At 56.7% G+C, this 12,047-nt stretch overlaps 1 long non-coding RNA gene across 1 annotated transcript in view; it reads left to right on the forward strand.

Moving 5' to 3' along the window:
- The first annotated feature begins 403 nt into the window (after positions 1 to 403).
- The window catches only part of LOC103651009 (uncharacterized), a 30,113-nt gene continuing 18,469 nt past the window's right edge, over positions 404 to 12,047 (forward strand). The window contains exon 1 of the long non-coding RNA XR_564526.3: positions 404 to 771. This is a non-coding gene — a long non-coding RNA (uncharacterized lncRNA). The remainder of the gene's footprint in view (positions 772 to 12,047) is intronic.

Here is a 12,047-nt window from a genome sequence, read left to right on the forward strand (position 1 = left end):
AGGTAACAAATGCCGCGAGAAACTAGGAACCCTAACTGTCTCTGCGCACGCGCGGATCGTCCGCGCCGCCACCGCGGACAGTCCGGACCGCGGACCGTCGGCGAGGCTCTTTTTTTTTTGCCTTCAACACTACTATAGACCGTCGATACTATCAATGCTTAAAAAACGAAATACAAAATTAAATATACCATGATGCATTATTATATTATGCAATACATCAAACAAAATAAGTTAACAATTAGATCATAATCCCAAACGCATGCATTTTCTTCTCTAAAATATGACATTTATCACTTTCAAACAAGGTCGGCTTAAGAAGTGATCAATTCATCACGCTGATTTGAAAAAGAACAATAAATAAGAAAATATTGACAATAAATTGTGTGGCTCTGTCGATTCATTTTTTATTTTGAAACTGCCCCTGCCCTTCGATCCGGTCTATCTCCGTCCCTACTTGGCAGAGCCTGACTTCCATTCCATCTCGATCTCGGCGATGCCGCGCATGGCGCGACGCACAGCAATGACTTCGCGAAGTCGCGAAGCTGCACGCGTCTAGCGAGCGCGTGTAGCTCGCCCCCCCCTGGCGGAAGCCGCCACCACAGGCATGGCATCTGGCTGGCGGAGCATTCGTCTGGCCGGCGTCAGACATGACGCGGCCGAGATCAAGCCGGAGACGGTTCGTGGCCTCTTCTCACCACCACAGCCGCAGCCTCCCAGTCGCCAGGATACTAGGATGCGCTCGTGAAGACTTTCCATTACGTTGAATCAAAGGTGAGATCACATAGACCATGCCCTGCACCTGTTGGTTGTTTTGCTCAAGTGAATCTTCAGTGCATCTTTTTCTATATTTTGCTTTGTTGTCCGTACGATTATACGAACGTCAGGGTTGGGTTATCTTAACAATCCACGTTCACAATTTTCTACTAAATAATCTATGCTTATTCATCTTAGTATTGTGATTCTTAGGATCCCCTGTCCTGATCACACGTTTCAGATTCTAATGTACCTCCAATACAACTCATATATTAGTTTCTACTAATTTTATTTCATGGATACTTCAGTTTTTATGTATACTTCTAGATTAACAGATGCTATGCTTTTAAGAATTATGAAAGTTCGTCACCGGAGAATCAAGGTGCAAGATAACTGAAAGTGAACATGCTGGTTCTGCAGGCTGCAGCTCTGCAAATATTAATAACGTGTAGTGACCAAGATAACATGATCGAAACAGAGGGTGAGGTCTTTGCCTTGCGTGACTCCATGATTGACAGAAGAGATAAAGGTGGAGGAATATTAATATTGCTTAATTTCCTAGATATAGATGGCCAGATCACACCACATGTGCCCCATATGCAAGTAATCAACTAATTTCCTATTAAACCTAATTCTTCTGATAGCCAAATCATCCAGGAATCCTCAATAACCAAACTCGAGCTGAACTAACTGCAAATATGAACTTACTGAATGACAATAACCTTGACGATGTAGTTTTTGCCCTGATTCGCTTGCGATGGTGCTAGTAAATGCGGCCTCATGTGACATGGCAACTTCACTGGGTATCCAGCTTCCACAATTTTCGGTTGCCTTCATTTTTCTCACCAATAGTATTATCTTAGGTAACTGAAAATCATTAGGTAGTTCAGAATTGGGAGCAATAGACAAAATATGTAAGTTCTTACCATTTGCATTTCATCAGAAGTGACATCTTCATCTCATTCCCATATGGCATTCCAGTGTTTGATTGTCATGGACCTTCGGTCCATGGGGATAGCTGTCTACTCCGGCGAGGTTATACCCCTCTGCCACAGGCTTGGTTCTAGGGTAGCAGCCCTAGGCGCTTGAGAGGGTCATTGCAAGGGAGAGAGATTGGTTTGTTAATGATCTTGCTTGATTTATTCTCTGCTGCCATGCGGCTTATAAATAGCCCTATGGCTAACCAACTTCTCCTACAAACTCTCAACTAACTCCTACTTTCTTGGACTTATCTGATGCTAACCAACTCTCCACAATTCTCTCATTTCAATCTTATTCTCTAACCTTATCCCAGCTCATCTCAATCTTATTCTCTAGCCTTATCCCAGCCTGGCTGTTGCCTCTCGCTCCCTATTATGCCCATGGCATCTCCCCCTCCCTTGAGGACCAGCTCGTCCTCGAGCTGCCATAGACTTATCTGACACGACTTAAGGTTAAGCCTTTTACATCTCGACTTACCTTTATTATTTAAGACGAAAATACAAAATAATTGTGGAACTAAAATATAAATTTGAACTTGTCGGGGACCATAATTAGGGGTACCCTCAAGACGCCTAATTCTCAGCTGGTAACCCCCATCAGCATAAAGCTGCAAAGGCCTGATGGGTACGATTAAGTCAGGGATCAGTCCACACGAGTGACTCGATCACGCTTCACCCGAGCCTAGCCTCGGCCAAGGGCAGCCGACCTCGAGAGACTTCCGTCTCGCCCGAGGCCCCCCTTTTTACGGCGGACACATCACCGGCTCGCCCGAGGCCTTGGCTTCGCTCAGAAGCAACCCTGACTAAATCGCCACACCGACTGACCAAATTGCAGGAGCATTTAACGCAAAGGTGTCCTGACACCTTTATCCTGACGCGCGCCCCCCCCGGCAGAGCCGAAATGACTGCCGTCACTCCACCGCTCCTCTGACCAGTCTGACAGAAGGACAGCGCCGCCTGCGCCACTCCGACTGCGGTGCCACTCAACAGAGTGAGTCTGACAGGCAGTCAGTCCTTGCCAAAGGCGCCACGGCGAGCTCCGCTCCGCCCGACCCCAGGGCTCGGACTCGGGCTAAGACCCGGAAGACGGCGAACTCCGCTCCGCCCGACCCCAGGGCTCGGACTCGGGCTAAGACCCGGAAGACGACGAAACTCCGCCTCGCCCGACCCCAGGGCTCGGACTCGGGCTAAGACCCGGAAGACGACGAAACTCCGCCTCGCCCGACCCCAGGGCTCGGACTCGGGCTAAGACCCGGAAGACGACGAAACTCTGCCTCGCCCGACCCCAGGGCTCGGACTCCGCCCTGGCCTCGGCCGAACGACTTCCGCCTCGCCCGACCCCATGGCTCGGGCTCGGCCTCGGCAACAGAGGACAGACTCAACCTCGGCTTCGGAGGAGCCCCCACGTCACCCTGCCTAGGGCACAGACCCGCCACGTCAACAGGAAGCGCCATCATCATCCTACCCCGAATCGACTCGGGTCACGGAGAACAAGACCGGCGTCCCATCCGGCCAGCTCCGCCGGATGGGCAATGATGGCGCTCCACAAGCTCTGTGACGACGGCGGCCCCCAGCTCTCTTACGAAAGCAGGGCGACGTCAGCAGGGACTCGACCGCTCCAACAGCTGTCCCTCCGCCAGGCTCCGTCGCACCTCCGACAGCCACGACATCACGCCAGCAAGGTGCCAAGACCTCTCCGGCTGCCACATTGGCATGTACCTAGGGCGCTAGCTCTCTCTCCGCTAGACACGTAGCACTCTGCTACACCCCCCATTGTACACCTGGATCCTCTCCTTACGACTATAAAAGGGAGGACCGGGGCCTTCTTAGAAAAGGTTGGCCGCGCGGGACCGAGGACGGGACAGGCGCTCTCTTGGGGCCGCTCGCTTCCCTCACCCGCGTGGACGCTTGTAACCCCCCTACTGCAAGCGCACCTGACCTGGGCGCGGGACGAACATGAAGGCCGCGGGACTTCCACCTCTCTCACGCTCGACTCCGGCCACCTCGCCTCTCCCCCCTTCGCGCTCGCCCACGCGCTCGACCCATCTGGGCTGGGGCACGCAGCACACTCACTCGTCGGCTTAGGGACCCCCCTGTCTCGAAACGCTGACAGTTGGCGCGCCAGGTAGGGGCCTGCTGCGTGCTGACGAACAGCTCCCCGTCAAGCTCCAGATGGGCAGTCTCCAGCGACCTCTCCGGCCCGGGGCGGTGCTTCGTTTCGGGACTCTTGAGTTCATGTCCTTCGACGGCAGCTGCGACATGATACTTCTTCCACCGCCGCGCGACGACGACAATGGCGGCCGACAACCCGCCCGCCGGCGGCGGAATCGACGACATCTTCCCCGCGTGGTGGAAGAGCAACATTCGAGCTCGCTCCGTTCTCTCCCCCGCCAATGGAGGAGGAGGCGGGGCCGTCAAGGCCAGGCGGGAGGCCGCGCTTCGTTGGCCGTCGAGCGAATCGACGCCCCCGACGCCCCGACGGAAGGCACGCCGGACGTCGACCTCGCGTTCAAGACGGAGGCAAGCGTCGTCCCCCCGCGACACGCCGACCCCGAACAAGAAGACGACGCCAGCGCGCTCGCGGAAAGCCTGCAGGACGTCGCCCTCGTACCTGAGATGACGGTGCAACCAGTCCCCGATGTGACTACGTCGCTCCCCGTCGACCAAAAGGTACCAACTAACTCCCATCTTGCGTCATTTCGACTCGGCCTCAACCCGCCAAACGACCTCGTTTTGGCGGGCGCTCTCATTGAGGCGAGTGCAACCCCACTGGGGTTTCGTATGCGGTCGCCTTGGGACCGGCTGACGGACGTCTCGACCTACGGGCCCTCTGGGTCCGAGGAAGATGACGATCCCAGCATCTGTCGGGATTTCTCCGGACTTGGCAACCCCAGTGCCATGCGGGACTTCATGACCGCATGTGACTACTGCCTCTCCGACTGTTCCGACGGAAGCCGCAGCCTTGGCGACGAGAGCTGTGGCCCAAGCCGCGAATGTTTCCACATCGAGCTAGGGGATCCCTCCGAAGGCAACCATCTCGGCATGCCGGAGGACGGTGATCCTCCTAGGCCGGTGCCTCGCGCCGACATCCCACGGGAGCTAGCTGTGGTCCCCGCTCCGGCGGGGGGTTACGACCCACAACTCGAGCAAGTCCGCGAGACGCAGGCCAGGCTCAACGAGGGAACAGGAGCGCTTGAGCCGATCCGTCGGGACGTCGGGCGGGCCAACCCCTAGCCGGAGAAATACGTCACCTGCCCCAAGGTCTCCAGCACCGCGTCGCCAACGATGTCAGGGTCAGGCCGCCGCCCGCATCCAGCGGGGTTGGTCAGAACCTGGCAGCCGCAGCGATGCTCCTCCGCGCGATGCCGGAGCCATCAACCACCGAGGGTCGGCGAATCCAGGGAGAGCTCAAGAATCTCCTGGAAGGCGCTGCGGCCCGACGGGCCGAAAGCACTGCCTCCCGAAGGCAGGGATATCCCTCGGAACCTCATGCCGCGACTTCCCGATTCATGCGGGAAGCCTCGGTCTACACCGGGCGCACGCGCAACACCACGCCTGCGGCCCCGGGCCACCTCGGCAACGAGCACCATCGACGCGACCGTCGGGCCCACCTCGACGAAAGGGTGCGCCGAGGCTACCACCCCAGGCGTGGGGGGCGCTACGACAGCGGGGAGGATCGGAGTCCCTCGCCCGAACCACCCGGTCCGCAGGCCTTCAGTCGGGCCATCCGACGGGCGCCATTCCCGACCAGGTTCCGACCCCCGACTACTATCACGAAGTACTCGAGGGAAACGAGACCGGAACTGTGGCTCGTGGACTACCGCCTTGCCTGCCAACTGGGTGGGACGGACGACGACAACCTCATCATCCGTAACCTCCCCCTGTTCCTCTCCGACACTGCTCGCGCCTGGTTGGAGCACCTGCCTCTGGGGCAGATCTCCAACTGGGACGACTTGGTCCAAGCCTTCGCTGGCAATTTCCAGGGCACATACGTGCGCCCCGGGAATTCCTGGGACCTTCGAAGCTGCCGGCAACAGCCGTGGGAGTCGCTCCGGGACTACATCCGGCGATTCTCGAAGCAGCGCACCGAGCTGCCCAACATCACCGACTCGGATGTCATCGGCGCGTTCCTCGCCGGCACCACTTGCCGCGACCTGGTGAGCAAGCTGGGTCGCAAGACCCCCACCAGGGCGAGCGAGCTGATGGACATCGCCACCAAGTTCGCCTCTGGCCAGGAGGCGGTCGAGGCTATCTTCCGAAAGGACAAGCAGCCCCAGGGCCGCCCATCGGAAGAGGCTCCCGAGGCGTCTGCTCCGCGCGGCGCCAAGAAGAAAGGCAAGAAGAAGTCGCAATCGAAACGCGACGCCGCTGACGCGGACCTTGTCGCCGCCGCCGAGTACAAGAACCCTCGGAAGCCCCCTGGAGGTGCAAACCTCTTCGACAAGATGCTCAAGGAGCCGTGCCCTTACCATCAGGGGCCCGTCAAGCACACCCTCGAGGAGTGCGTTATGCTTCGGCGTCACTTCCACAGGGCCGGGCCACCCGCCGAGGGTGGCAGGGCCCGCGACGATGACAAGAACGAAGATCACCAAGCAGGAGAGTTCCCCGAGGTCCGCGACTGCTTCATGATCTATGGAGGGCATGCGGCGAATGCCTCGGCTCGGCATCGCAAGCAAGAGCGCCGGGAGGTCTGCTCGGTGAAGGTGGCGGCGCCAGTCTACCTAGACTGGTCCGACAAGCCCATCACCTTCGACCAGGCCGACCACCCCGACCATGTGCCGAGCCCGGGGAAATACCCGCTCGTCGTCGACCCTGTTGTCGGCAATGTCAGGCTCACCAAGGTCCTGATGGATGGGGGCAGCTGCCTCAACATCATCTACGCCGAGACCCTCAAGCTCCTGCGCGTCGATCTATCCTCCGTCCACGGGATCATCCCTGGGAAGCGCGTCCAGCCCCTCGGGCGACTCGACCTCCCCGTCTGCTTCGGGACGCCCTCCAACTTCAGAAGGGAGACCCTGACGTTCGAGGTGGTCGGGTTCCGAGGAACCTACCATGACGTACTAGGGAGGCCATGCTACGCGAAGTTCATGGCCGTCCCCAACTACACCTACCTGAAGCTCAAGATGCCGGGCCCCAACGGGGTCATCACCGTCGGCCCCACGTACAAACACGCGTTCGAATGCGACGTGGAGTGCGTGGAGTACGCCGAGGCCCTCGCCGAGTCCGAGGCCCTCATCGCCGACCTGGAGAACCTCTCCAAGGAGGTGCCAGACGTGAAGCGCCATGCCGGCAACTTCGAGCCAGCGGAGACGGTCAAGGCCGTCCCTCTTGACCCCGGTGGCGACACCACCAAGCAGATCCGGATCGGTTCCGGGCTCGACCCCAAATAGGAAGCAGTGCTCGTCGACTTTCTCCGCGCAAACGCCGACGTCTTTGCGTGGAGTCCCTCGGACATGCCCGGCATACCGAGGGATGTCGCCGAGCACTCGCTGGATATTCGGGCCGGAGCCCGACCCGTCAGGCAGCCTCTGCGCCGATTCGACGAGGAGAAGCGCAGAGTGATTGGCAAAGAGATCCACAAGCTAATGGCAGCAGGGTTCATCAAAGAGGTATTCCATCCCGAATGGCTTGCCAACCCTGTGCTTGTGAGGAAGAAAGGGGGGAAATGGCGGATGTGTGTAGACTACACTGGTCTCAACAAAGCATGTCCAAAGGTTCCCTACCCTCTGCCTCGCATCGATCAAATCGTGGATTCCACCGCTGGGTGCGAAACCCTGTCCTTCCTCGATGCCTACTCAGGGTATCACCAGATCCGGATGAAAGAGTCCGACCAGCTCGCGACTTCTTTCATCACGCCGTTCGACATGTACTGCTACGTCACCATGCCGTTCGGTTTGAGGAATGCGGGCGCGACGTACCAGCGGTGCATGAACCATGTGTTCGGCGAACACATCGGTCGCACAGTCGAGGCCTACGTCGATGACATCGTAGTCAAGACAAGGAAGGCTTCCGACCTCCTCTCCGACCTTGAAGTGACATTCCGATGTCTCAAGGCGAAAGGAGTCAAGCTCAATCCTGAGAAGTGTGTCTTCGGGGTGCCCCGAGGCATGCTCCTAGGGTTCATCGTCTCCGAGCGAGGCATCGAAGCCAACCCGGAGAAGATCGCGGCCATCACCAGCATGGGACCCATCAAGGACTTAAAAGGTGTACAGAGGGTCATGGGATGCCTCGCGGCCCTGAGCCGCTTCATCTCGCGCCTCGGCGAAAGAGGTCTGCCTCTGTACCGCCTCTTAAGGAAGGCCGAGTGTTTCGCTTGGACCCCTGAGGCCGAGGAAGCCCTCGGCAACCTGAAGGCGCTCCTTACGAAGGCGCCTGTCTTGGTGCCCCCGGCGGATGGAGAAGCCCTCTTGGTCTACGTCGCCGCGACCACTCAGGTGGTTAGCGCCGCGATCGTGGTCGAGAGGCAAGAGGAAGGGCATGCATTGCCCGTTCAGAGGCCGGTCTACTTCGTCAGCGAAGTGCTGTCCGAGACCAAGATCCGCTACCCACAAGTTCAAAAGCTGCTGTATGCTGTGATCCTGACAAGGCGGAAGCTGCGACACTACTTCGAGTCTCACCCGGTAACTGTGGTGTCATCTTTCCCCCTGGGGGAGATCATCCAGTGCCGAGAAGCCTCGGGCAGGATCGCAAAGTGGGCGGTGGAAATCATGGGCGAAACGATCTCGTTCGCCCCTCGGAAGGCCATCAAGTCCCAGGTGTTGGCGGACTTCGTGGCCGAATGGGTCGACACCCAGTTGCCGACGGCTCCGATCCAACCGGAGCTCTGGACCATGTTTTTCGACGGGTCGCTGATGAAGACAGGAGCCGGCGCGGGCTTGCTCTTCATCTCGCCCCTCGGGAAGCACTTGCGCTACGTGCTGCGCCTCCATTTCCCGGCGTCCAACAATGTGGCCGAGTACGAAGCTCTGGTCAACGGGTTGCGGATCGCCATCGAGCTAGGGGTCAGACGCCTCGACGCCCGCGGTGATTCGCAGCTCGTCATCGACCAAGTCATGAAGAACTCCCACTGCCGCGACCCGAAGATGGAGGCCTACTGCGACGAGGTTCGGCGCCTGGAAGACAAGTTCTTCGGGCTCGAGCTCAAACACATCGCTCGGCGCTACAACGAAACCGCAGACGAGCTGGCTAAAATAGCCTCGGGGCGAACGACGGTCCCCCCGGACGTCTTCTCCCGGGATCTGCATCAACCCTCTGTCAAGATCGACGACGCGCCCGAGCCCGAGGTACCCTCGGCTCAGCCCGAGGTACCCTCGGCTCAGCCCGAGGCACCCTCGTGTCACACCCGGTTTTAGAAGGCAAACCGAATGCGAACCATGTACGTGCCAGGATCAGTTATTCACGTACACAGCAGTTACATAATATGGACATCATCACACAGTGCTCAAAATAGTATTAATAAGGGAAATAGTCGATTACATCATACGTCTGAGACGTCCATATAGTTCTTACAATAAATCAAAGTGCGGAAAAGAAACGTAGATAACCGCGGCCTTCACAGGCAGCCGACTGGGGGTTGCCGCTAACCCACACCTAGAACTCGTCATAATCTTGGAACTCCTGGAAGTCTCCTTCCACGGCTTCATCTTCGCCTGAGCAGTGGTTGCAATGCTGACAACCTGGGGGGGGTTTGGTGTGTAGAGCAAGGGTGAGTACACATCAACATACTCAGCAAGTATCCTGTTTGGCTGTAGTGGACTAGCTGTATGTGGGGATAAGTCAAGCAGTTGCTTTTAGTTGGTCAGATTATTACTTACTAGTAGAAAGCCAAGTTTTAGCATTAACCCAAGTTATTAACCCAAACGTACTCCTTTCCAAACGGAAAGAGTACCACTTACCAGCACCATAATCATAATCAAAACCATCAATCTCATATCCACCTGTACCGGAGTATCTCTGATCAAGTACCACTAATCACTGGAGCTCCCTTGGCCGCTCATAACCGTGAGCACGGCTGATATATCAGTTTTTCAAACACTCTGCAGAGGTTGTGCACTTTACCCACAAGCCGTGATTCCCTCTCTGGCCCGGGCTTGCAAGACCCTTATTCACTCCCGAGGTGAATAGCCAGGGATTCACTACGAAGCCTTTACAAAGATTCCCCGGGGCTGTAGCCACCCGTTAGGTTTCCTAAATGCACCGCACTCCTCCCCAAGGGGCGAACCCAAACTTGGCAGAGCGAGCCGCATACACCGAGCCCCATTGACGGCACGACGGCTAAGTGAACTACACCCCGGATCCTCTAATTATTCAGCTAAGGGCACCCCATTCCACCCTCATGGTTGCACTGTTTTCCCGGGCGGTCATCCATAGAACAGGTCCTTACGGAGAGGCACTCGAGAAACCGCTCGAGCCCCCTTGAAGACCACAAGTATCACATCATCATAAGAGAAGGGAAAACAGCGTATCATAGATAATCTCATCATGTTCATTGATTAGAGGTTGAGCAATAGCATAAAGCTAAACAGTAATAATCCAACCCAGATAGGTAAACAAGGACATGGATAACAAAAAACTAGTCAATCCTTAGGCATAAATGTGTAATGCGGGAGGTGAATTAAATAATGAATAGGACATAGATAGGTCAAAGGACACTTGCCTCCACCAAACGACTGCTGCTCAGGGGCTTCTCCTGCGGGTTCCTCGGGCTCTTCGACCGAATCGTTCTCTATGCGATTGCAAACATACATACATCCATCCACATTTAATACAAAAGAACAGTACACCATACAAGGGAACAAATAAAGCGAATATGCATCAAGTATGACATTCGATATCGCATTTGTTATGGTTAGAAAGAAACGGGAAAGGGTCTCGCAGGGGGTTAAATCTTATGCACTAACGATCAATTACAATTGGTTCTTAACAAAAGAATTCTGTTATATGCACTAATGGAAACCTAATCACTTTAAGTTGTTCAACATCGCACGAGATAAACGATTAACTACATAAATCAATTAGCATAACGGAATTTTAAATTAAGCTTCATATTTCAATAACATTAACAATGATTAGCCTACCTAAAATAAAATAGCTATGATCACAGAAAGTAAATAAAATAAAATAAAAAAAATAAAAAAACAGAGGGGGGGCGGTTGAACCGGCCCTAGGCAGGGCGGCCGAGCTGGGCGCGGGCGCGGGCGGCGAGCTGGGCGGCCGGGGCGGCTGAGCCGGCCCGGTTGAACCGGCGGCCAGGCGAGCGCGCGGGGGGGGGGGGGGGGGTCGGGCTGGCCAGGCGGCCGAGCCGGCCAAGCGGCCAGGCGAGCGCGCGACCAGGGCGGCCAGGCGGGCGGCCGAGGGCGGCCAGCGGGGGGGTTGGGGTGGCCAGGCGGCCGAGCCGGCCAAGCGGCCATGCGAGCGCGCGACCAGGGCGCGGCCGGGCGGGCGGCCAGGGCGAGCCGGCCATGGCGGCGGCCAAGGCGCCCAGCGGCGAGGGGAAAGGGGAGGAGGGACGGGGAAGGGAGGAGAGAGGGAGGAGGGGGGGGGGCTCACCGGCGACGGGGACGGGGCGGGGCGGGGCGGCGCTAGGGCAGGGGGTAGGGGCGGCGGCGGCTTAGGGTGAGGGAGAGAAAATGAGAGGGAGGGAGAAAGAATTTGGGGAAAAAGGGGAGGTGGGGGGGCGGCATGGGCCAATTGGGCCCAAGGGGGGGGGGCGCCAGGGGCGGCTGGGCCGGCCGGGGTCGGCCCACGGCGCGGGAGAGAGAGAGAAAAAGAGGAGAGAGAAAGAGAGAGAAGAAAAAAAAAAGAAAGAAAAGATCTTCTCCATCTGACTTTGCACATTCTGATGGTCTTCCTTCGGGTGACTCTATCTGCAATCTCAAGGATTTGAGCTGGCTTCTCAACATAGGTCAAGTCCTCCTGGACCTCAAGACCTTCCACTGGCAACTGCTCTTCTGGCACACGCAAGCACTTCTTTAACTGAGACACATGAAAGACATTATGCACAGCAGACAAATTCTCGGGCAAACTGAGCTGATAGGCCACTTCTCCTCGTCTGGCAAGAATCTGATACGGACCAATGTAGCGGGGTGCTAGTTTGCCTTTCACTCCGAATCTTCTGACTCCTCTGATCGGTGACACTTTCAGATAGACAAAATCTCCGACTTCAAAACTCAGCTCTCTTCTTCTTGTGTCTACATAGCTTCGCTGCCTCGATTGCGCTATCTTCAGATTCTCTCGAACCATCTTGATGTTCTCTTCGGCTTCAAGCAGAATGTCTGGTCCAAATACTTGCTTCTCTCCAGGCTGATCCCATTG

The sequence above is a fragment of the Zea mays genome, chromosome 3 (genome assembly GCF_902167145.1).
Source record: "Zea mays cultivar B73 chromosome 3, Zm-B73-REFERENCE-NAM-5.0, whole genome shotgun sequence".
Taxonomy (NCBI): Eukaryota; Viridiplantae; Streptophyta; class Magnoliopsida; order Poales; family Poaceae; genus Zea; species Zea mays.